At 40.9% G+C, this 27449-nt stretch overlaps 1 protein-coding gene across 3 annotated transcripts in view; it reads right to left on the reverse strand.

Annotated features, from left to right (window-relative positions):
• The window catches only part of LOC143351626 (choline transporter-like protein 1), a 67350-nt gene that overhangs the window by 21222 nt on the left and 18679 nt on the right, over window positions 1-27449 (reverse strand). The window contains exon 1 of one of the 3 annotated variants that reach the window (XM_076783398.1): window positions 16647-16667. The exons of the other annotated variants lie outside the window; for them this stretch is intronic. The gene's annotated coding sequence lies outside the window, so the exon portion shown is untranslated. Of the gene's footprint in view, window positions 1-16646; window positions 16668-27449 lie in introns of those variants that run through there. 3 annotated transcript variants of the gene reach the window in all.

Below are 27449 nucleotides of genomic sequence, written 5' to 3' on the forward strand. Positions count from 1 at the left end.
TAAAATATTTATTGCAAATGTCAGGCCAATTCCTAAGTTCATACGTATTTATGTTTTTATTTTATCGTTTAATTAGTCCATTACGTACAGGATGTTTTTAACGGTGGTTCTCTTAAAATAATTCGTAGGAAATGGATATTAATAATCGGTATAAACAACGCGTTCTCCGCTTTCCTGTTTCTGAGTAGAGAAAGTGCTAGCTGAGTTAAAGTGGAAGGTCGTGCCTCACTGTTCTTACTCCCTTGCTCCAAGCGATTACCATCTTTCCTGGAGTCTGCAGAAAATTTTTAAGAAACTTTTAGGAGCGAAAAAATTTCGAAACGAAAATGTAGTCCGAAAATGCAGTGTCGTAATATCGCGCCTTGAAACCAGAATATACTCCGCGGCGATGAAGTTATGGAATTAACTTCAAGATGGAAGAACATCGTAATAACGAACGTATCGATGATTAAAAATAAATAGCCTTTTCCCTCGTTGCATGCATCTTAAAAAGTCCACGTGAATTCTTAGACTGATACTCCAAAGTAAAATTAGACATTCTTCTCCTTTAAATATTGAAAGCTAACGTAGAACAATGTATGTCTGAATAAGATTTCACTGCGAGGCAATCTTTATATCATAGCTCCGAGTGATACATTGAATCTATAACACGGAGCAGGAGAGAATGTCCCTGGGTGGAAATCACATTTACTGATCAGAATATTTGAAAAAGGTTCCCTATCGAAATCATATATTTTCAAATAATAATACAGAAGAATTTCACCATTTAACAGTGCAGAGTTTCATATGCATCAGTGATACATCGAATCTATAGCAGGGAGCAGGAGAGAATGTCCCTGGATGAAATTCACTGATCAGGATATTTGAAGAAGGTTATTAAATCATATATTTTCAAGTAAAAATATGAGAATTGATTAAGTTCTTCGACAGTACAGAGTGTCATAAAGTCTGATCGATATTAGCAGCGTAAATTGAGTAATATCAACGAAAATAGTAACTTCGAAAGGTCTGGTTTCGTTGTAGATTTCTCGAGCGTCGCGATTATCGCGTAATTTATGGTGTCTCGAAGTACAGATCGGATCATCCCGTAAGCGATGTTTCTTATTTCACGTAGACGCCATGTTTGTGCACCATTCGCGAGCAAACTTTTCGAAACTTGGCGTGGAAATCAATACGGAACGTCGTGATAATTAAAATTGGAACGTTGTCGAGGATCCCCGCGTTTGGAATTCAACGCGACAAAAGGAATGTTCTTTTTTCCTTTTCTTTTCGCGCTTTCCGCCCGACGTCATTTAATATTTCCCGAGACATCCTCGTCTCTCGACGCGGGTTACGTCAGTTGCGATCGATTAATCGAATAAGCCTGCACGCCACGGCGAAATGACTGGTACGTAATGTCTCGGGGGTTGTTGCCATTCCGCTTTTAGCAAGTCGAATAGCATCGGACAGTTATTTTCGTCGAGTTACTCGTCGAACAGAAACTCTGTTGAAACTTTGTCCCTCGATTAATTATCGGGATTGCGGTTACGAAACAACGGCGCTGATAATTGGAACGAAGGATTGGTTCTTTGTCAGCCTTGGACACGAAGCACTAATGCAACAACCGAATTATTTGCAACGAATATAAACTCGTTACTCTCGATCGATAATAAATGGCCTTTTGCTTTTCTGTCTGCAAAAAGAAAGTTCTGACAATTATCAATAAAAGATTTGTTCGCCGAGTTCGACGAAACTCTATTGTCGTTTCCAGATGAAATTTTAAGAATCGCCCAGCAATTTATTTAAATTTTTCAATTTGTTTTGAAGTTCCAAACCCGGGAAAATTCTGAACGCGTAGTCTCTTAATTTTTAATTTATTCATTAAAGGAACAATGCCCTTTGATGTTTGCGCTCTTCGTTATGAATATTACAACACCAGACTGATCAAACTTCTCGGTCACTCCCCGCGCTTCTTTCGTTGTTAACAATTTTTACACCCGTTAATTTCTAATCTGCTTCGATAATTATTGTACTCGATCGAAATTACATCGCCTCTTTGTACATTTTTCGAACGATTACATAACGCGTCGCGAGGTGTTTTCCATTGGTTCGAGAGCGTACGGGATAAGAGTGCTTGATTTTACAGCTGATTAAGAATAAACTTATAATTTCTTTTGTAGGCAGGAACAAGCTGTTGGCAGAAATTCTGCACGAGAATACTTAACGACCTGGAGTTTGAAATTCTGCTTCGTTCGCCGTGCACTCAATTTTCCCCCTTTCACAGAGTATCACTTTTCTGTTATTTAAACGCTTTTGTAAAAGGGACCGCGATTTCGAGGCAATCGCAAAAGAGAAGTTCGCGAGATTTTAAATGCAAGGCGTAGGATCGATTCAGCCGTTTCAAGATGAATGGCCGTGGCCCGTGAAAGAGAAAATCAGCTGACAAGAAAGGAGAGACCCACAGAAGTTAATTAGAAATTAAATTGTATTGGAACTTGTTGCCTTTCCACTAATGGTAACTTTAAATAGAACCATCGAGTTCGCAATTATTCAGCCTGTTTATAAACGTTTCTTGTCGAGCAATTCCAATTAATGCACTGATATTTGCAAAAATAATTACAGGCATTAAACGTTGCATTATATTTCTGTTTCAACACTGCGCGATCCAGGAAAAACCGAATATATTTTAATTCATTTAACTGTTTCGGTTTGATTAAAAAGTATTATTATTTTTGAAATTTTATCCTTCCGTAATATTTAGGATTATTTGCAATTGCATTTTGACGATCAACAGAGTGCACGGTAAAATTAAATTGCTTCAATTTAGCCAATTAAGTGTTTATTAATCGAATACAACATTTTTACGGGTTCTCTCCCGTACATGTAAATTGCCAAAAAAATGTTACGTTAAATAAGTCGACGTTAAATCCAAATGATCGATGTTAAAAAAATGGGTCACGTGTGGGGAATCGATATAGAGGAAACATGCCCTGGGTTAAACTTACATCCTGGAACTATTGTTTACTATTTACAAATCGTACCACTATCGTTTACTGTTTGCATATCGTACAAATAAAACCGCTCTTGTTTGTTGTTTACACATCGTGCAAATAAAACTGCCCCATTTCACATGTAAATAGAAGATAATAATTTACGGATGTAACAATTTCATGGACGCTTTATCAATTATGGATTTTGTGTTTTGTTTAAGGTACTAATTTTCCCAAGTCCACGATTACACCTTGTGCCAGTTTTCAAATTGTTAGCTAGCCCAGTGAGCTTGATCTTTGCACAGAGCACGAACAAAATTTATTTAAATTATTTCCCAAGCATTAAATAAATAAATAAATTTTCTGGTGGTTTCGTAGAAGAGGCTCGGTTGGTGGGAAGCCTGGATTTGGTCGATAAATGCCTAATAGGCTATCCGACGCGAGTTTATTTTATTTTCGCGAGAGGACCGTTTGGTCGGAAACGTTCGATTCGTCCAGTTTGTCGAGAGAGAGAAAAAAAAAACAAACTTAACGGTCCTCCGTAACGAGGATCGGTGCATTTACCGAGGCTACTCGTCAGATTTTCATATTAAGTTTCGCCGCGATTGGAATCGTAACGACGATCCCTTCGACATCGAGGCAAGGATTGACCCAGTTCGTAGGAATATTCGAGTGGGACTCGACTCGATTCCTATTTTCCGGAGTCCTCGAACACCTTGAGCCCTGACGTTTCTTCAGATTCGCGCGACTCGGCGTGTGTCATTGAACAAAAAAAAAGAAAAAAATAGAAATAGAAGAAGAAAACGCGTCCGAATGATAGGCGAGGCCTCGTTAAAAATCCACCGATCGCGGGCAAAGTGGTTCCACGATTCGAGAAATCCTGAGAAGAAAAAAACGAAGACAAAAAAAAAAAAAAACGTTTGCACGACGAATTTCACCGGAGTTGCTTTTCTCTCCGATAAACCCGACCAGCAACCAGCCAACAGGAACAATGCAACTTATCGAGCGACACACATACCCCGGTTATTGGCGCGCCAGATAAGAGGCGGACGAAAGAAAGAAAGGATCGCAAAAAGGGTGGAAAACACGCGGAGGTCCCCCCCTCTTTCCCCATCCCTGAAAACTGCCGCGACCGTGTCACGTGGAATTAAGCAGCAGCGATTTACGTAATCAGAAACGTACACGCGAACGTCGTGTCGACTGAACACCGTGTTATCATGATCGCTAACCGTTCGCGAAATTAACAAAGTTCAGACCTCGTTTTCGACGAAATGCACCATTCATGAGACACTTGTTTCCAGCAACCGTGGGAGTAAGGTAAAAGTACCAGTAGTTGGCCGTGTAACCAAGCAGTCGACGCTTCCACTAAATTAACGGAGACGATATTGCGTCGCAGCGCTGTCCGACGAAACCGCCCTGACGCTACACTAATCGCTGGAAATAATTAACATTACCAGATTGCACGCTCGCTGTTGCCTCCGGGCAAAAAAATGCTCGTTCTCTCGTCGAGCAAAGCGGCTGGATTAACGTAGCTTTCGAACAACGCGATTTGTCATTTTCAAAACTGTGCGAACGGATAATTACGGAGTTAAAAATAGGGGTGTAATTACTGTCGCTTGATAGAAAAGTATTACATTTCGAAGGGCGAAGGTGAGCAAGCGTATTAATACGCTTTGTATATTTTTTGGTGTTGCAGATATTCGTGTAGATATCAGCCTGTGCGTTGGACGCCTATGGGCGTTCTTGTGTGGGCGTTTGGAATACGACTATGGGATTTCCGCACACCGATGAGCGTCTAGGGTTCGAAAGCTGTCGACAAAAGTGTTCGAAGACTTCGTGTAAGATTGTAAAATCGTATGGTTCACCGTACCATCATGAAAATTTAATCCCCGTATAATGAACGATGAATACATCGCGTTGAATAATGTCTGGGGTTCCGTAACCTTGCGTACACAAAATAATTCATTCAAAGTGCATGGCTGAAGTTCGCAGTGAATATCCGTGGGTTTCTGAGATATACCTACCCGGAATTATGGAAATCAGTTCAAACAGAGTAACGATAGATCGTATGGCTGACAGTTTCCGCAATACCGAGGGTTTACAATGGATCGTACGCTCGAATTTAAGAGGATTCACAAACGACACTATTGACGAGTCATACGTTTAAAGAGAATCGTAGATTTGGCACTATCTTTCCGGGGAGGATAAATGTCTTAATAACCTTAAATCTGTCGCGTTAACGTCACACATTTTCTGTCTGATCCGACTGAGAAGTCCTCTCGATTAACGTCCGTTTAAAAGTGAAATATTTCATAAAAATCTAACTGTGCTAAAAATGTTATGAAGCCAATTCAGAGAAGTAAATCTTCAAAGTAAAGAAATCGCGTAGGCTGAGTGTGAGGAATAAATTAATAATTAATTTACGTCTATAAAAAGTCCCTCTGTCTCTATTATTGTCGCTACAAAGATCGCTGTATCCGCGTTACTGTCACCCAATAGCTGTCAGCCCTATTGACTGTGACCAGATGACTGACAGTCCCTATTATTGACAATCAGATCTAATTACTGATCCGTTTTGCAGAAGCTCGATTAATTGCCACAAATTAAAATCGAATTAAACGAAATTAAGATAGCAACTCTGATAACAGATAGTATCGTGATTTCTGACATAGTTTAGATTACGAGAATCGATATAAAGCAATTGACTACCGATGAATTATGGCTATATAAACTCTAATTCCATAATTTATCGCGGCAAAATCCAATTCGAGACACACTGGCGGTTCCTGGGGAATCTACCTACTGATCGCGGACGAAACGACATTTTCTCCGTGATCGGAAAAGTTGAATTTTTTTATAGATTAATCAGACCTCGGTGTCCTTTCCATCCTTTCTTTTGATTTCCTCGATACGCTCGCGGAATCGAGTATTTTCTGATAACAGAGAAAATGAAAGAAACGAATCATTCCGAAATGAAGGAACATGTCAGATCCTCGCGATTGAATTCCTTTTGGTTCATGTCGATACACCGAGCGTACGTAACCCATTCGTGTTTGAACCATCTATGTCTTGATTTTTCTGTCAATAATTGGTTTCCCGGCGATAACTCGTACCTTAAAGTAAATAATTTATTTTCCTCGTGCGCTATCCTTTACTCGAACTCAAATACGTGGGAAAAAGATTTTGAACGACTCCTTCAATGCTTCTTTCCTGGCACGAATCAGATTTTAGGTGTACATTGGAAAATTCCAAAGCATAAAATAAGCAATCTATCGACAGAACACGCGACGACTAATTGTTTCGCGATTATATAATTAGAAACTCGTGCTGGAAACGTGATGGAGATATAACGAGAAGCATTAGGATCGAAAATAAATTTGTTTTTCCTTCAAATCGGGGCAACTTTCGTTTGTTTCTCTCGAGCTCATGGAAATAGGACTGTAGCCACGCTAATGAAGTCAGAAACTGAAACGCGGAGACGCTTTAAACGATTCGAAATCCGCCCAAGCGAATCAGATAAATAAAAATTAATGGAGAAGCTATTGCACAGAAGTACAATACAAATTTTAATGCGTCGCTTTCGAAAGTCTTAACAAGAATTACAAGTTGTCGGAACTCAATGAACGCCAGCTTTCCATTAACTTGCTTCAAACACGTTATATTACTCTCAGATGATCCAGGAATAGTTTGCAATATTTTAAAGAAACTGCATAATGACTATATTTTGTTAATAATTATCGGATTACACGCGACTCGAAACGAATTAAAATAAAAATTTTCATTTTAGCTTGTTGGTATATTTAAATAGGAGCATTCGCCTATTTTATATCTTTGATAGATATTAAATTTCCAGCATCCATAAATTATATATAGAACCACATCATTTGTCATTCACCTATGAATTTGGCAGATAAAAGATATTTAATATTCACTGGAATATTCAGTTTCCTACGCGCAATTATTTTTGCCACCCGAATTTAGTCTCGTTTGTCAAAATCACGTCTTTCCAAAAGTTCGAATATTCTTCTCGATATTTTGTTTTACCAAATTCACGGATTTCTCTGCCATTACGTAGATTTATATGCATTCTTTCGAGCATTTCCACCGTGATAACCATTTTATTATTACACCATTACCTATAAAGTATCGCTAACAAACTTTTTCACAGTGGTCACGCATTCAATAAAAATAAATAGAACCAGTTTCAAAGGTCGTTCCCAAATCAGTCCCGTCCATTTACTATGCATTGATTTTCACATTTCGTGTATAAAATTCAACTAAATCGTAAACCGTGCGATTTTAAATGACACTGTATATTTCTCCAACCTAATATGAGCGTAACAGTTGGATTTCCTTCTCCCTCCGTTAAATCCCAATAATTCTTCGTAGAATCCGTATTACGGAATCGTCTCTCTCTCCGAAGGCATCCGTTCAGGATAAATAAGAATCCAAATAAGAGTCCAATCTACCGAGTGTCCCCGAACCAACGTAACTACTTCTGAATCTACGCGGAACGACATTATTTTTTCGTACGAAGAGGCTTCCTTGGAGATATCCTTGGAGCAGCACGAAAAGCCAAAAGAGAAATTCGTCCGAACAACGTTGCCTCTTCTAACGGTTTCATTCATGCGGATCATGATTACGCGACGTATGTAATCGCTTCTCCCGGCGGAATATTTTATCCGCTCCGACGAGAGAGAGAGGGGGGGGACAGAAGGGGGAGGAAATCGTTCAATCGGACGATCAAATATTCCACAGGCAAATGACACAGTTCCCCGCCGGTAAATTTCGAATTATTTGCAAATTGGTCCGGCGACTGTGCGCGCTCCGTCCCGCGCGGATCCGACGACTATTACGCTTCGCATTATTCCCTATTCTTGATCGCGCCCGGTTCGTCCGCGCGACTTCTGCGCGACTGAGCCGGGAACGTAGACGAGGAGACTGTCCACTGCGTTTTTACGCCTCCAAAACCGCCAGGATTTATCCGCAGTCGAGCTGCGCCCCTTATCGCGTACTTATTTCCCTGTTTTCCCTCGCCTCGCATTAGAATCCTATCTCTGGATCGTTTTAAAAATTTTTCGGCGAAAAAAAAACTTTCAAATCGTTCTGGAAAAATTATTTTCCATTGCAGGGGTCAATTGCAAGCATTTTTGGTCCACAGATATACCCTCGAAATCCTACTCAGTTTCGAGAAAAAAATTCCTTACCGAAAATCTAATTTCTGGCCAGAAATGTCTGCCCGAATTTTCATGCGAATCTTTAAAACGTCATAACTTCTGAACGGATTGGACGATTTTAATGTTTAAAAAAGCAAACTACGCGTATTTTAGTGTAGAATATGTAGAAATTCTAAAAATATTGGAAAAATTGTTCCTTAACGTCGTGAAATGAAAAAAACCCTCTAAAACTGGTCCAATTTTCAAACGGCCGTAACTTCTACAATAGTGAATGTATTTAATTGAAATTTTTTTCTGAAGTAGAGCTTATGTATTAGACAATTTTTCTGTAGGGCGTCAAACAAAATTACTAAAAATGAAAAAGGAATTTTTAAGAAAAATCGACCCAGACCTAAATTTTTCGACGAAAAAAAAAAATTTGTAATCGTTCTGGAAAAATTATTTTCTATTGCAGGGGTCAATTACGGTCATTTTTGGTGAATACACATATCCTCGAAATCCTATCCACATTAGAGAAAAAAATTCAGTAACCAGACAAATTTTTCGACGAAAAAAAAAAATTTCAAATCGTTCTGGAAAAATTATTTTCTATTGCAGGGGTCAATTGCAAGCATTTTTGGTCCACAGATATACCCTCGAAATCCTACTCAGTTTCGAGAAAAAAATTCCTTACCGAAAATCTAATTTCTGGCCAGAAATGTCTGCCCGAATTTTCATGCGAATCTTTAAAACGTCATAACTTCTGAACGGATTGGACGATTTTAATGTTTAAAAAAGCAAACTACGCGTATTTTAGTGTAGAATATGTAGAAATTCTAAAAATATTGGAAAAATTGTTCCTTAACGTCGTGAAATGAAAAAAACCCTCTAAAACTGGTCCAATTTTCAAACGGCCGTAACTTCTACAATAGTGAATGTATTTAATTGAAATTTTTTTCTGAAGTAGAGCTTATGTATTAGACAATTTTTCTGTAGGGCGTCAAACAAAATTACTAAAAATGAAAAAGGAATTTTTAAGAAAAATCGACCCAGACCTAAATTTTTCGACGAAAAAAAAAAATTTGTAATCGTTCTGGAAAAATTATTTTCTATTGCAGGGGTCAATTACGGTCATTTTTGGTGAATACACATATCCTCGAAATCCTATCCACATTAGAGAAAAAAATTCAGTAACCAGACAAATTTTTCGACGAAAAAAAAAAATTTCAAATCGTTCTGGAAAAATTATTTTCTATTGCAGGGGTCAATTACGGTCATTTTTGGTCAATAGACATACCCTCGAAATCCTACTCACTTCGGGAAAAAAAATTCTTTACCGAAACTATGATGTCTGACCGTAGGAATATTCTACTGAACTGCCATGCGTATCTTTGAAACATCATAACTCCTGAACGAATTGGAGGATTTCAATGTTTCAAAATGCAAACTACGCTAGAATATGTAGTATTTCTATAAATGTTGGATAAGGCCAAACACTCTGTATATACACTCCTCGAATTTCCTCAAATGCTCTCCTCCCTCATTTTATGTTTCACATTGGAGATTAATATAATTCCAAAAAGCTATCCAAAATTAAAATCCTCCTGTCATCGAATGAAAAATAAATTTTCCCAGTAGCGAGAAACGTTTGAAAAAATGAGTGCATCGTAATAAGTAGTAACGGGTTGTAACAAGCAACGTAAACAGCCACCCCGGGCGAGGATGATTCCAGTTCCTTTAATCCCCCGGTGCTAAAACTCTAACTTTAAGCGAGGAATTGCTGTATCAAGAGCTCTAGGCCACTTACGCCGACGGGATCCATCGTCTCGAGCGTCTCGACGCTCCGTCCATCGGAAACGTCGGCAAACATTTGATCGCTGGCGGCTGGCGTTCTTAATGAAAATCACCGCGTTTGTTTATCGGAGCATAAGGGCCGACGTTGCACGCGTCCGATGTCAAAGTGGAAATTCCCCCCGGCCTGGAAAATGCTCCGAACCGTTGATCACGGCGATAACGATTTGAATTGCGCGCGTGCAACGAGAAAGAATGCCACTTCCGAGCGATGGGAGGGGAGAACCGCACGAACGTGTAAACACCGGTCTCTCGAATCTGTCGACCCGTTCGCGGTTCTGTGTATTTTAACGCGGCAACGAATTCTGACTGGCCGCGCCATTTTATAATATTTCGAGTCTCGAAAGCTATGGCTGGATTAGAAACTTAATTTCATAATTTTTTTCATTATGGAGACAATTAATACGTTCAACCACGCATGATATAGAGACCATAAAATAATTTCTTTTTCGATGGGTAAAACAAAATTCGCGCAGGACTGAATTGGCGGTTCCCTTTCGCGAGGAATTCGACAGCGATTCTTTTCAGTTTTATTTGAGTTGTCGAGACGTAACTAGTGTATTGCAAACTGCGCTGGGGGTTTTGTAAGAAACTTTCCGACCGGACCGAAGAATTTATACCAGCGTGACGCAAAGTCTAACTCTTTCGGCAAGTTTGCCCGACCCACAAAACTAACGCCGGGGACAAAATCGAAAATCTAAACGAAAACAATGAGACTGTAATTTATAAATTATTTTCCTTGGAAGTTACAAACGCGAAGATTTTATAAACTCGAAGAGTAATAAAATTTTCAAAATATATGATCGGCGTTTTGCAGAGGGAAGATCGTCGAAGTATTAGAAAGTGTCTTCGAGTCTTTGGCAATCGGGAGTAGATAAATTTATCGCGTTATTGAAAATCCTGTTGCATGTCATTTCTGGGAAGCGTTCGATATAAGTTTCTCGAGCTCGTCGGTAAATTGCGACACCCTATAGGTGGTTACAACCGCGACAGCGAGCTACTTTTGCGGTTACTTAATACGGGACCGCATTGTGCACTCGTGGAGCAACTTCTGATCTGTTTCTTGTCGGACTGGTTAGCGAAATAGTATTCAAATTAAATCACGCGCCGCGTCAAGATCCCTCAGGCAAGGGCAAACTTCTTGGACCGCGCCATTCCAGTCTGAATTTGTATTTTTGGTGTAAAATTGGTTCGTTGTATTTGCAAATGTCAACTTGGAATTTTGCAAAGCGATCGATCAGATTCGTCGTTTAGATTAGCATTGCGTAATCTTATCTTTGGAGACATTGTCGCGAGTGTAAATATTTACATACGACTGTGACACTTGTACAAAATCTTATCTTCTCGATGAAAGTATAGTCGAAACGATGACGAAACGTCTGCGAAAATTAGTCAAAGTAAATGCAAGTTTTGTAGTTCGCGAAACAAATTTTTTAGTTTAATCGTGGAAAGAAATCGGGGGAAAAATCGATGAGCAAATGATTGGAAGGATTTAAATTTGCTCATGGTTTTAGTATCGTTAATTAGAGAAGATGATTAGCTGGATATCCTATCGAGGTACTAACTTAATCATAGGCTGGCAGCCACGATCTGATCGTGTCGTTTTTATGTATGAATCTTCTCGTGATATCTAATGCAGCAGGATTAGCAACCAAGATAATTGCCGATACGAGTAATTAAGCGGAACGCTCAACTCCCACCAGAATATCAATAATTGGCGTGTAAACGCTGCATACGAGTTTAAACTGTTACACAAATAATATAAATAATATTAGAGTATAAATAACAATATTTCGAGCAGCGAAGGGCTAATGTTTACGCACTCATTTGTTGAAATTGAGCTATTTTTAAAATCAAACCATTCTCGAACGTCCGCAGGGCGTTCCGTGACCACGATATTCTGGATTCTTTAAAAAATATCTTATGACCCTATCCAATCGGCCAACCTCCCTTCCTATACCTCTAATCGATTTGCCTTTTCCGGGAAAGAACATCGATTCTGCCTCTTCCGCGTTCGAATAACCCGTTTCGCTCAGCTATTTTCTAAAAAGAATTTCGGACCGCCTCGTTTCCACGATGTATTTTAACTGTTTTCAATTATTAGTTACGCTGGATCCTTCCACTATTTATTTTATACTCGTACCCTTTAGTTTCAATTAGAACATTGAACCACGAATCAAAAAATAATTTTATTAATACGCGTGCCACTAGAGGGCTACGGTTCTCAACTCTCTCGCAAGTGCTCGACCGACCCATTCCTACATATACAGGACATTCGAATAGAGCGTAACTTTCTCAGACACACGATTCCCTGAATGTCTCGAACAAAATAATAAACGAAGAGAAAAAATATCGCTAAATAATGCTCGATGCAATCGAACGAACAAGTCTTCGATATTAAGCTCCGAATTGCGTCGCATCGAAAGCCAAGGCGGACCAGTTTTCGACAGAATGGACCGATGGCGGATCGGGAGATCACCGGGAAGCCTCGAGGCCACCCGGGGTTACACAATCGCGTCGTCGAGATAATCGGTCGTTCGTTATCTTCGGAGCTCCCGAAGTAGCTCTCGATCGTCCCGTGCGGGCGTTTAACAATTAGTCGAAATTAATAATCGAGGCTACCTAGCGTTCGTTATCACCAGCCAACGTCGCAAGTACTAAGGCGACGTGGTAACGCGAAGCAGATTAGCATCGCCTAGCCACTGGCGATACCGATAACGACACAGCGATAAACGTTTCCCTAGAATCGCGTTCCGGGCACCGATTGGCCTCCGTTCGGGATTAAACGAGAAGCGTTACGACTCCGCGATCGATGGGGGGGAAAAAACGCCGACGTGGGAATCCTCCCGACTTTTCGAAATCGTTATCGTCCGCCCGTGAAACAAGAAGATATTAGAAAGGAAACGAGCGCGGCGGCTATCGTTGGCTGGTCCCGGCTTCCGGCCGCCGGGTAAAAGTTTGCTTTTTACGGCTGCACGCTCGAGGCGCTGAAACGGACGAGAATTTTCCGTTACCACGCGATGGCCCAGCGAATTATTAAGTGCGAATTGAAACGATAAAATCGCGATCCGCGGTTTAATTGGAACCGGCCACCGGGTGTCGCTCGTTGCTTCCAGGGCTGGCGTTACCCACAACGGGGGGGCGACACGATCCTACGGAGAACCGGAAGCGACTTGTTTCAATTATTTTTCTGGCCGGACACGGTTAACTTGCAAGACGGTCCGAGATTGTAGTTCTAAACACGTTCACTGATCGCTGTTTGGATTTTAGATCATTGTACTTGCAAATTTGTTTGCCTCAACATCTCAACTTGAAAATTAACTTTTCCAGTCCATATATGGATGACGTGGCAGTCAGAGTGTTAAATATCGGTTCAATCTTGTAATTATGGATTCTACAGTAAAGTGCTGTCTGAGGAGTGTGTACGAATAGAAGGTCGCTCGAGCACTTGCGAGAAAGGTAAGAGCGTGGCCCTCTACTGGCAAGCGCGTGAACTGTCGCCACAGTGCTGAAACGGTACTTGACGTTCTTCAACCAGTATTGAAACTTCTGATTTGTTCAGATATAACGACCAAACTGGATGAAAACTTGCACAGATTGCTCTGTAAGACAAAGATAAGCTTCCAAAGAACGTCGGAATACCCCCGAGAGTTTTTTAGTTTCGATTCTGACAAACTTTTGGTCCGTCGACGCGATTATCGTTTCTTAACGAGTCGACAGCCTAACAAAATTAATCCTAAAATATTGTTGAGGATTTTGTCGGAGACGCGAGAATTGCCTATAATGTGGATACCATAAAATAGTTCCTGATGGAAGTGGGAACCTGAAGGTCACACTTTACGAAAGACATAAACACGAGAATATAAACTGAGGTCCATTCTGGGGTGACATTTTAGGGTTAATACATTGATCGTCAAAGTTTAACCACCGTTGAAATAGGGGGAGGTGTCGTGAAAGGGACAGAATCAATTTACACAAATATGGAAAGTCGTAAACTAGTACAATATTTTGTATTTTATGTGCAACAACGACGCACGTTTATTCGATAGAAGGCGTCGTTTCTCCGCTGGTCGTGCAGCTACGTCGAACGAATATCGCAAGATTGATTTAAGCCTAATCTATCTTTCAGGTATATCGAGGAAGACGGTAATTGATTTTAAAAGCTCGGTTTAAAATCAATTAGCGACTCTTTCCAGATTGCGAATCTCGCGAGGATCTCGTGAGTTTGATTTAAGTTTAAATTTATCTTGCGGATTTATTGAAAGAGTCGCTACTTAATTTTAAAAGCATACCTCGGCTGGGAAATCTTTTGAGAATCTTGTAAATAGTAAGATCGGTGTGGTATTAATTGGGAGGGAAAGTTATACTGAATTCCCGTTCCTAAATGGTCGAAATTCCATAGAGAACGCGTTAAAAATTACTTTCGTTTAAAACGCGAAACTCCAGTCTACTCTTTCCGATTCTATGACAAACCAAAAAACAGGATTTTTCACGATTCGATTAAGCAATTATGTTAATTCTCGATCTTCGTCGAGAATTACATTCGGTATTCATTTTATGGTGATTAGTGAATTATCCTATCGTACATCGAATCACGATAGAATTAATTGCATCGAATTGCCTTGTTCGAAACGCGTAATGCCCTCTTAACAAGAATTTTATTTATCGTCCAATCAAACTTATCTTAATTGGTGTCGAGGAATTAAAACGTTCCGACGGGACTTTTAAATTTTATCGAAATTTACATCTAGTATTTGTTATTACAATAATTTGTAATTCGCGCTGGCGCATATTAAATTCAGGCAGAACCAGCGTCGATTTCATTAATTAGAATCAATTGATCTCGTACGAGAGTTTCATTCAATTTCAGGTAGTATTAATTCTGCCCCAATGTTACAATAATTTTACCAAAATTTCCATCGGAATGCTCTTAAAGATCCGCGATACTCAATAATAATGTTTACTTTATATTAATTTAACGAATCGAAGATTTAGTTCCGTTTCCGCGATATTAAAATTTCAATCAATTATGATAAATGCATAGCTGAAATTAACGGAAAATACTTAATATCGTTCGCGGGGGATCAGTTAAATTAATATCGTTTAAATCTGCAATAATTAATCATTACTAAGGCAAGATTCCGACGACATTATGCATTGAATTTATAATGACTCGACAAATCGAATATTCATTCGTATCCTTTATTACATATTTTAACAACCTCGGGATATTTCTGAATTTTGTAAACCTGTTAAGTTGGTCTCTCTGCTCTAATATCGTTAATAAAATTAATTAAATTATTTGTATGGTACGAGCGCTTTTAACGAGCAATGTTTGCAATTACGAATTTTAAACAATCTTTACAAAGAACAAGTACATCTTGCAAGCACATACATATACAATGGCTCAAGTGAATTTTTCCCGTGCACCCGGTTAAAAGTCAATGAATATGTATGCTCTCGTAAGACTAATATTCATTGTCGTTTTTAAAAAACTATTAGCAAGCAAAATTACTACTAACTCGACTTGTAAAATTAAAAGCGACCGTAATAGTGAAACTTTACAAAGATTTTACTACGAATAAATAATGATACAAAACTTATTTTCCCAACAGTAATTGTTCAGAGTCATTAAGAATTTTCGAATAATTGCAGTCGTTAAAAGTAACATTGACAAATATTAATTAATGAAAATTCACGTGCTGTGTTCCAATTTACTAGGTCTCCGCTATCTGTTATTTGCTTTCGTTCGTGTAATCTTGTTTACGCTTCCACTACGAAGAAAGCGAAGTATGTTAACAGTGCATTCGTTAACCGTAATTATTCGAAAGACAGCTAGTGTACATACGATTTTATCGCGCGAGACATAATGGTAACATAGTTGTCTAACGATAAGTGTTCGAACAAATGTTGCCAATCAACCGCGCAATTACTTAACCATTTTGCCGATAATTACTTTTTTTATTAGTTTCTAAGTTTCGTTCGTGTATCTTTTCGGCAGAACGCCGAGTTCGCCAAGAATTAAACGATAGAAGTTTCGAAATTCCGAACTTCTCAAAATAATTGGAAGATTGCTCGTTCAAAGCGGCCTGTGTATATCTATATATCGAATGGTGTTCATTAACACTCAGACCCCTGTAGATTAAACATAAGCTAAATAGTCGGTTCATTTTCCAGGCGGGAGATGCTCTAAATTAAGATCCTCTGCTCCAAGTAATTAGTGGAATCGCCTGTTCGAATGAAGCAATCAATATTCTGAAAGCTATTCACACTCTATAAATCAAACATTCGGTAAGCATCCCGCGGTAATTAAATATGTAACATTCATTTCTGAAAGTTTGTTCACTTTCCCGGATACGACGTCCTACCGGTTTATCTATTCAAAACAAACAAAGGATCGACTACTCGAACGAAGTAATCAATGTTCCGCGCGCTGTTCACACCCTATAAAGTCGACGTTCCCCAAATATCCCACGGTAATTAAGTATGCAATGTTTCTTTCATCCCTGACAGTTTTCCAGATAAGAGACTCCCCGGATCCGTCCGCTCGGAATACTTTGGAGGATCGCGACGCTTAAAACGTCTCCATAATAGCGATCGAAATAGTCTTTCGAGGGACACTTCCACCCCCCAAACACGTATATTATTCTATTTACAAAGATCATTGTACCTCTGTTATTTCGTGAAACGAAATCCGTAAAGCGTAAAGAAATCGTGTCAAGGGCTGCGAAACGATTCCCAACTCACGGATTAAACACTCGGTAAACATTCTACGATTAATTAAATTAAGTTTTTCCTCGCGGTGGGCTCGCTGCGCAGTTCACACTCCTGGCTCGCTCAAAAGCATCGCGGTGGCTCGTATAAAGTAATTAATATTTCGAAAGCTGTTCACACCTCATACACTAAACACTCGGTAAACATCGTGCTTGATAATTATGCTTGCGATACTCCTTTCGTCAACGATAGTTGATGCTCTCTGCTGGTACCCGTCGGGGAACGTAATCCCGTAATTGTTTTAACTAGTATATTTTGAGCAGTGTAATGCAAAACTCGAGCGCGTACGTGCACGGAAAGCCTCGATGCTTGTCGCGGCTCAAGCCAGGCGAGACAATGGCGAGGACGATAGCAAACCGAGCACGGAATCACCGTGAACTCATTGCAGCCGCGTATACGCGGAGGGAATTAACCAGAATCGTGACTCACCGATTGCTCTCGCGACGCGTTGCACGCGTTCAACAACACCGTCTTCTCCGTGACACCATTGTCGGATGCTCGCAACTTCCGGCAGCCTCGCGGGACAGCCTCGCGTCTTCCCAGAGTCGGGCGCCATTTTTATCTGGACGAATACCTCGAGCAACGAATGGAAACCAAACAAATCCGCATACGCTACTCGCGACGTCAATATTTTTATTCATTTACACTTTTTAACCAAATCGAATATCAGTAAGTTCAATCTGTCGCCCAATATATACGAAAATCTGAATTTTCAAGATGGCTGAAATAGTTCCCAATCAAAGATATAGGCGAGGAAACTTTTAACCTAGATGAAAGCTTCCAACTAATAAAAAGTGACATAAAAATTTTAGTGATCCAGACGACTAGAATGCTTGCCAATAAGAGAGAGCTGATATTTATTTCTAAAATAAAAATACCGTTTGCAGGAAGTCTGATGCATGAGAAATTTTGTACTTTGGGTTCGTTTTAGGCTGAGGAATCGTCTCCTTTGTGACCGAGCTAAGATTGGGGTTGCGTCTCGTATAATTTAGTAATTTGTAAACGGAATATCAAATACGTTATTTCGATCGTACTTTACAGCACTGGTACGCTGCCATTTATTTGATAGAGGCGGACGACCGTCGGTAGCTACGTTGCATGAGGCATGATCAAGCACGAGCTTCATACATATTTACGGTTCAGCCTTACAGGGACCGCGGCAGAATCAGACTCGCGGCTTAATGGAGTCGAAACAACGTCGATCTTTTGTCCGGAGAACACTCGAATCCGACAGATTACTCGAATTATCTCTCAAACATCGTTACTCCGTTTGAAACAGAAATGTAGACGCTCGTCGCCAATTTCTCATCCTTGGAATCCTCGCCAATTTTTATTAATCGAAACTGTAAAATTCCTCGAGCAAACGTTACGTACAAACATACAAATTACAATTTGAAACTACGCATTCGGACTCTTCCTAATTAATTTCGTTAGATATGTCAATCACTGGGTCACGCAAGCCTAAACGCGTACTTGTGGTCACGAGGAACATTGATTACTCGTTCGATAATAGCTTCTAAATACAGTGGAACGTCAACCGTTGCAAATAACAGAGACATTCCCCATAAACAAATTTTAAAATGGAACATTTTCAGGAAAGTATGGAAATTATTTTCGACGAAGGCTGACGCGATAATGAAAGGATCATAGAATTATAAACTCGTACCGTTTGGAAATTGTGATTAATTTCCGCGAATTTCCATTAATAAATTAATAACCGTTTATCAAGACGTTGTTGGTACTAAGTGATTCGAACGAATGGCGTGTGACAGCTTTCTAGATTGCCTGACGTTTATGCATAAAAGTTAGGCACACTGTTAATGAATAAAATTAATAAGCTGAGTGCACAGTGATACTACAACTGAAAGAGTCTGTCATACGCGAGCGTGAGATTTCGAATTCTTGATATATTTTTATATATTTGTTCGAACTGTTATCTCGTTTATTATTCTGCATTACTAAATATAAATATTTTTAACCCACTACCTACGGGTCACGGAATATTTAGCGCTTTCGATTCTGTTTTGATAAAAACCGACATCGCGGCTCATTAGTTTCCAATAAAACGCTCTAAAAAAACCTAAAAGAGGCGTGTAAACTTCCGAGCAAGCGTTTAGTTCGATGTGTTGAAACAATAAAGAATGAAAAAGTAAATTTTTATCCGCGTCGATCATCGACGCGCTTCTATGTCGATAACTGGGACAAATTGTTTTAATGAAGCATCGATTACCTGGTTCTGATTACGCTTTCCAACTTTTCCGCGAACTTCGTATGCGCATCGAACAATGTACCAGCTCGATAATAACTAATTTCGCCGATTAAACACGAGCACGGAAAAAAATGTTTAAACATCCAGAGGGAACGATTTCACTCCCAACGGGTTTAAAAGTTGAAAAGATCGGCCAATATGTCGAAAGTTTAAATTCTTGTGAAATCTTAGTTACCCGTCTGGTAACAAAGGGGCGAGATCATTCTCGCCTGACAAATACTCCAATAAAACTAAGGTCGGGCGTTGAATTTCAGGTTAACTTTCCGAACTGCACTTCGAACGGACGCTTTATTTTCCTGCATCTCGTCTCTCAAAGCGAATTAATGCCATTTTGTGTCGTACAAGAAACTTTGTTTAAAGGAAAATCGAATCGACCAGCAGGGGAACTACTTTTGTTCGAAACATCTAACAAATCGACGAATAGTTTTTAAATTAACGCGACTGTGGAATTCGTTCGAGCAGCGAACTTTCGAGGGTCGTTACATGCCCTTCGATCGTTCGTTACTCGCAGCAAAAAACAAAAAAAAAAAACAATTTCCTAATTCTTTCGAACTCCAGGCAAACGCGAGGCTCGAATGAAACCGATTCAATTCGAGTCCAATATACTTTCGCGGCGACAGTTCACGCGCTCGCCAGCAGAGGGCTACGCTCTTGCCTTTCTCGCAAGTACTCATTCACATTTACTATAGAATCCCTACTAGGTAATTATACAATAGAGATACGTTGATATTACTTTAGAGTTAACTTCCTGACAATATTGATTGATTCGAATATAATTTGAGAAAATTATTCTGAGGAATATACCTTATGTAGGAAGCCCTGTGTATCGTATAAGCTTCCTCGATATTGGAGCTTGTACTGAAATTCTAAGCGTACACGCGAATGTATGTTCACGGAGTTGTAAATGGCGTCCGATCTCGGTATTTATGAATCCAAACGAGCAGGTCCCAACACAGCGACGTGTTGCCCCCCTTCTAACACGTTAACCGTCGTTTCATATTTGATACACCGGGCTCAAGCCAGTTCGGGACCCGTGCGTCGTAAATAATGCACTACAAAATCACGTTCTTACGCTTCGCGTATTACCCCTGATGCATTATTCGCGAGCAAAGTGTACGTAAAATATCCTGCGGACTGAGCCGCCCTTGCATGATCTATGTTTTCTCATGGCTTCCGTGGTCTTGAAAATGCTTCACGGTGAGTTAGGGAGAATACTAAGAAGAGTCATCGTGAATAAACGAGACAACCGCCCCGTCGTGAAAAATAAATTTTCAGTGTTCGCCACTTGGCGGTCGACGTGTTCCTGGCTCTCATCCCTTCTCTATACTTAATCTGTCCTACGTCTCGTCCGTACGGATCTGTGAAAATCGTGCGCGTTTGCTCCCCTGGTCCCTTGGACACGAAATAAATTGCAAACAAGCGTGTAAACATTATTGCGTAAAATACGGTTGATCGATTGAAAGAAAATCGAGGACAGTGTTGAAAAGCGAAGAGAAAATTAAAATTGCACGATCGAAACTATTGAAAATGATACCTTTGAACGTTCAACAAGATCTGAAAGTGAAAGACCCATTGCCACTTGTCTCTTTCTGTTTTAAAAAAAAAAGTGGAATAAAGTACGCTGGGCCTTGAATAAATCCCGCAATCCAGCCTCTGCATTAATTACGTAATTTTGTTCACGCAACGATGCAGCCGCAACGTGTACTCGATTTTCAAACGGAACCGTGCATTTTTGTATACGTAAATCGATTCTTTTCATCGCTATGCGCGTAACAGTATTAAAGTATAACCATTGAAAAAACGGAACGCTTTACGAGATATTTCATATTTCACGTTAGGAAATTGCTTCGTTCCAGCAGGTGTTTAAACGTTCTACTATTACAGTATCAATATTCCCTTGGTCGTTCCTTTGCGTTTTTCGTAACATTTTTGAGCCGTGTAACGGTTACACGCCACGGCGATCAATTTGAATTTTTCCTCTCGCGTCATCGGACGAAACAAAAGGCTTTCGATACGCTTCGTTTCGCGGCCGAAAGTTTATATTTATACGGTTATAAAAAATTTCTACTAACGAGCACAAATAACGAACAAAAATAAAAACCAACCACCTTATTTTGAACGCGCGGTATATAACGTGATCTTTGCCAGAGATAATATTTTATCGAAAACGGTGAACAAAATAGAGTGGAAAACGTAATAATAAATAGGGTCGGGGAAATAAATGGCTCGAATCGACTAACGATTTATCAATTGAATTTAATAAGACAAACCCTTGATCATAACGACGAGGACGCACGATCGCGAGCTTCGTTTAATTATGGCGCTAATTAATGCGACGGAAGGGAGGGGCGAATCGCCAGGAGCAACGCCTTTGAAAAGAAACGTACGATTGTGTTTACGGTACCCTCCGACCCCGGTAAACAACGCTTCGCGTAATTGAAAGGCGGAGCAAGCGGATGTCGATATCGGACGATTTTCTTGAACGATGCTCGACCCTCGTAACGGCGCCTGAACGTGACTAAACAAGAGCTAGGATTTACGCAATATTTAATACCGTGAAAAACGACCACCCTCCGTGTTTACAATCGTACGTCACTTGTAATTGGCGGAACGGCTTCTGCAGCTCCCGCGAAACTCAGAGATGCCAGACGGAACCCAGGGTGCACCGGGGACACCTCATTCCCCTTTCTCAAACTATACCAGAGATGCCAGATTCAGCACCCGGTGCCCTACTCACACATACCAGATTACGCGTAGGTGAGCTCGTGGAGTTTCGGAAAGTCGACAAAGGCAAACTGACGCATGCCCTCTTTCTCGATTCTCCGAAGTTGCTCGAAGTAATTTCGGACCGCCTCGTGGGACTCGAGAGAGAAAGGCTCACATTTGCCTTCTCGCTCTTGAACAACTGAAATCCGACCTCACGTCAACGGCATACGATTCGGAGTCTCGACTGCCCAGGTATTTTTACTTGCCATTCCTAGAGTTCATTACTGAACTCTGCAAATTACTCCTGATTTCTATTTGCCTCTGATACCCTCAGATGACCAGTGCTGACAAAAGTACAGAACTCCCGACAACTTTTGACACCATACAGCGACTGTTACTGATTGCTCCTGATTACTGCTTGCCTCTGCTGGACTCTGCTGACCATCGCTTATATTTCTGACAGCCTATAACGATTACTACTGACTTCTGCTAACCTCTGTTGGTCTTTGCTGATCTCTGTCAGCGTGTGCTTGTCTCTGCTGAACTTTCCTGGCCTCTGCCGAACGCTACTGACCACTGCAGGTATTTCTGATAATGTATAACGATTAATACTTACTACTGCATGCCCCTACAAGTCTCTGCTTGCCTTTGCAGGTTTCTGCTTGCCTGTGCATGCCTTTGCTGCCCTCTGCTGAACACTGCTGACCACCCCCGATGCTTCTGACATCGTATAACAATTACTACATGCTACTGTTCGCCCCTGCTGATCTCTGCTTGCCACAGCTGGCCTCTGCTCGTCTCTGCTGACCGCTGCTGACCACTCCTGTTACTTCTGACAACGTATAACGATTACGACTGGCTACTGTTAGCCTCTCCCAACCTCTGCTGGCCTCTGCTGACCACCACTTATATTTCTGACAACGTATAACGATTACTACGGACTTCTGCCTGCCTCCGCTGGGCTCTGCTGACCGCTACTGACCACCCCTGATACTTTTGTCAACGTATAACGATTACAACTTGCCACTGCATGCCTCTGCTGACCGCTGCTGACCACTGCCGACCAGCGTTTATATTTCTGGCAACGTACAACGATTACTACTGGCTACTACCACCCTCTGCTGACCTTTGCCAGCATCTCCCGACCTAAGCTGACCTCTGCCAACATCTCCCGACGTCAGCTGACTATCGCTGACCACTGCTGACCGTTGCTGACAACTTGTGACATGATGTAATACAATATAATATGTTTATATGTATTAAAGTGTCGTATAATGTAAATCTATGGCAATAAATGATATAATTTCAAAGTATTCAATGTGTTCTCATCATTTTTTACCGTCCTTTTCCTCTCCAAATCATTCTTCTACCTATAAGATGCGTACCACCTTCTTCGCAAGTTCGCCAGCATTTTAGAAATGTTCCGGGAACTTTGGAAATCCGAATTTGACCTTGACCTTGACCCAATTTCGAAAGTAGGTCAAGGCCATTCGAATCTTAGAAAAATTCCGGGCGCTTTGGAAATCCGGATGGCCTTGACCCAATTTCGAAAGTAGGTCAAGGCCATTCGAAATTTTAGAAATCTTCTGGCCGACTTGGAAATCCGGATGGCCTTGACCCAATTTCGAAAGTAGGTCAAGGCCATTCGAAATTTTAGAAAAATTCCGGGCACTTTGGAAATCCGGATGGCCTTGACCCAATTTCGAAAGTAGGTCAAGGCCATTCCAAATTTCAGAAATCTTCCGGCCGACTTGGAAATCCGAATGGCCTTGACCCAATTTCGAAAGTGGGTCAAGGCCGTTCGAAATTTTAGAAATCATCTGGCCGACTTGGAAATCCGGATGGCCTTGACCCAATTTCGAAAGTAGGTCAAGGCCATTCGAAATTTTAGAAATCTTCTGGCCGACTTGGAAATCCGGATGGCCTTGACCCAATTTCGAAAGTAGGTCAAGGCCATCGAATCTCAGAAAAATTCCGGACGCTTTGGGAATCAGGATTTGGCCTTGACCCAGTTTCGAAAGTGGGTCAAGGTCACCGGCATTTCAGAAAACGCTCCGGGCACTTTGGAATTCTAGTTTTACGTAGAGAAATGGTTTCTTATATCTAAGGGAATAATGGGGAGAGGAAAAGAAAGGTAAAAGTGACGAGAACACGTAGAATTCTTTGAAATTATATCATTTATTGCCATAGATTTACATTATACAACACTTTAATACATATAAACATATTATATTATATCACATCGGATATATATTACGTCAGCTGACGTCGGGAGATGTTGGCAGAGGTCAGCAGAAGGTGGCAGTAGCCAGTAGTAATCGTTATACGTTGTCGGAAGCATCAGGGGTGGTCAGCTGTGGTCAGCAGAGGCTAACAGTGGTAAGCAGAGTCCAGCAGGGGCAGGCAGTAGCAAGTTGTAATCGTTATACGTTGTCAAAAGTATCAGGAGTGGTCAGTAGCGGTCAGCAGAGTCCAGCGGAGGCAGGCAGAAGTCAGTAGTAATCGTTATACGTTGTCAGAAATATAAGTGGTGGTCAGCAGAGACCAGCAGAGGTTGGGAGAGGCTAACAGTAGCCAGTCGTAATCGTTATACGTTGTCAGAAGTAACAGGAGTGGTCAGCAGCGGTCAGCAGAGACGAGCAGAGGCCAGCAGTGGCAAGCAGAGATCAGCAGGGGCGAACAGTAGCATGTAGTAATTGTTATACGATGTCAGAAGCATCGGGGGTGGTCAGCAGTGTTGAGCAGAGGCCAGCAAAGGCATGCACAGGCAAGCAGAAAGCTGCAAAGGCAAGCAGAGACTTGTAGGGGCATGCAGTAGTAAGTATTAATCGTTATACATTATCAGAAATACCTGCAGTGGTCAGTAGCGTTCGGCAGAGACCAGGAAAGTTCAGCAGAGACAAGCACACGCTGACAGAGATCAGCAAAGACCAACAGAGGTTAGCAGAAGTCAGTAGTAATCGTTATAGGCTGTCAGAAATATAAGCGATGGTCAGCATTGGCCAGCAGAGGCTGGGAGAGGCTAACAGTAGCCAGTCGTAATCGTTATACGTTGTCAGAAGTAACAGGAGTGGTCAGCAGCTGTTAGCAGAGGCCAGCGGAGGCTGGCAGACGTCAGTAGTAATCGTTATACGTTGTCAGAAATTCCAGGAGTGGTCAGCAGCGGTCAGCAGAGGCCAGTGGAGACCTGTTGACGGGAGGTCGGATATTAGTTGTTCAAGAGCGAGAAGGGAAGTATGAGCCTTTCGCTCTCGACTTCCACGAGACGGTCCGAACTTACTTTGGGCAGCTTCGGTGAATCGAGAAAGAAGGCATATGTCATTTTGTCTTTGTCGACCCTCCGAGGTCTTTGCATAGATGCCAGATTCAGCACCCGGTGCCCTACTCACACATGGAAGATCACGCGTACGTGAGCTCGTGGAGTTTCGGAAAATCGACAAAGGCAAACTGGAATCGAAAGGCTCACATTTGCCTTCTCGCTCTTAACAACTGAAATCCGACCTCCCGTCTACGACATTTTTACTTTTCGACCTGTATAGGCTCGCATAAGCGAAGTACCATAATGAAAAAAAAATTTTGTGAAATTTTTTTTACGGAAATACATGTTTTAAAACCCTCTGATTATATTTAAATTATTTTTGTATTATTCCTTTGTATGAGCGTACATATGTATATTATTAATACGATTTTTCAGAATCAAAATACTTTAAGATTGAAAATTAATAAATTATAATGAGAGTCCACTCTTTGCCAGTATCGTGCACGCTGTAGCATTTTTATATATACAGGAAGGCGGAAGATCTTTCAGGGGATGATTCTACGTAAAAATCTTCTATGTAAAAATATGACAACATAGAAAAGTTTTACCCCTCGATTATCTGTGCTTTTTGATTTGAGATACTGCGAATTAGTGTCTTTCAGATTCTCAAAAAATATGCTGGAAAGAATGTATTTGTTGAATCGTTATAGATGGGACAATACCGGGCTTGACCTATAACTCATAGGCGCAAGTACCGACCAATATTGCGTTATGTTCTCCACCCTTCAGGCACAAGAGGCTCGAGTATCATATTCATGGCACTCGTTGTGTTTGAGTAATTGCGACGCGATGACAATGCTGCGCGCCATGTCAAATACAGAGTATCGTGTGTAATAAAATTTCGAACAAAAGGCGGGAATACACCCAGTTGAAATCTTCACCGCGATTTCGGTGATTCCTCGACTTCGTGTCTTACGAAAAAAGTAAACGAGACGTTCAAAAGGATTGATAAAAGTTCAATACGACTTTAATATGTTTCTAAAATACATAAACAAGAAAAATTAGTAGATTATTAGTATCTAAAGTGAAACCCCATTCTTTGCTCATAAATTATTTAAAATATAATTTTGCGGAGATATCCATAATTGTGCTTCACGATTTTCCATCGAACGAAGATCCGATTAAAGCGGAGGATCGCGATCTTCTCTGTTCGTACGCACATAGCGTTGGAGGGTTGAAACTTGGTAAAAATTGTTTTCCTCGAGGGTTAACGATTGACGCATAACAGGGGTAAATCGGTTTAAGGGCACTTTTCAGCGTGTCTGTTCGCCTATAACCTCTTAACGAAATGCGCCGGCAAACAAATTTTTTTTTTCACTCCCCCCCCTTCCTGTTCCATAGAAATTCACTCGGAAGTGGTGAAATCGCCCTTCGGAACGCAATTCAAATACACGACAAAGAAGTTTTCTCTCCATTTGCGTTACGTCGGTTCGGCGTAAAAATTCCAAAGAGCGATTCCGCGCGGTTTGAAACGGGAATTTTTCCGCAGGTAAAAAATTTTGCTTCGCCCGCGCTTCGACGGCGCGCCCCCGCGCTCATCCGCGAACTTCCATCCGAATCAGAATATTTCTTTCAAAGTCGCGCCAGGCGAAACCGAATTCACCGGTAACGTCGTTCCGTAGATTTCCAGCGGGTCGACGTTCCCGTCGTTTTCAAAAGCTGCGACCCCGAACGTTCCTCCAAAAGGCCGATTCCCACCTGGCTTCTAAACGGAACCGAACTTAACCCAGTCGAGCTCAACCCTTTCGAGACTGCTGGACTAAGTTTACAGGTAGATATTAATTGCACTATTAAAATTTCTCTTTTCTGCTATTACACACAGTACAGGTGTATCGAACCAGAATAAATTTTGTCACAGACTTTGCAAGACTAATGGGACGTATATGACCAAGGCTGTAACTTTACACTGAAATAAAAAATCCCTCTTTTATTTTCTTCGACACTTTGACTACCACGTCATCCGTACATGGGTGACAAGTCTTTTCACTTTGCAACTAAAGCAATTAATTCTCAAGCTGAAACGTTAAAGGAGATGAATTTGAATAGGATCGAAGAACTTTGTCGCGCAAATTTTAATTCACGTAGTTTACGATTGTCTAAAACCCAAAAGAAAATCGCACGAAAACGTAAAAGTATCCTCGACGGAGCCCGTGGCCGTTATCAAAATTTCATTCTGAAATATTCATCGCGTGCACGGGGGCCGTGCACTCGCGCTTTCGTCGGTTCGATCGCGTTCTATCAGAAAACAACAACAACAACCGTTCGCGCGTCCGTTTCGCATGATTTCGATGAAAATATTCAAAGCGCGACGCGACGAACACACGAAGTCCGAACCGGACGGGTCTAATTAATTCCAGCAATTCGCCGGAAGATAATGACGAATCGCGCGAAATGATTAAACATGG

Source organism: Colletes latitarsis, chromosome 2 (genome assembly GCF_051014445.1).
Source record: "Colletes latitarsis isolate SP2378_abdomen chromosome 2, iyColLati1, whole genome shotgun sequence".
In the NCBI taxonomy this organism is placed as follows: domain Eukaryota; kingdom Metazoa; phylum Arthropoda; class Insecta; order Hymenoptera; family Colletidae; genus Colletes; species Colletes latitarsis.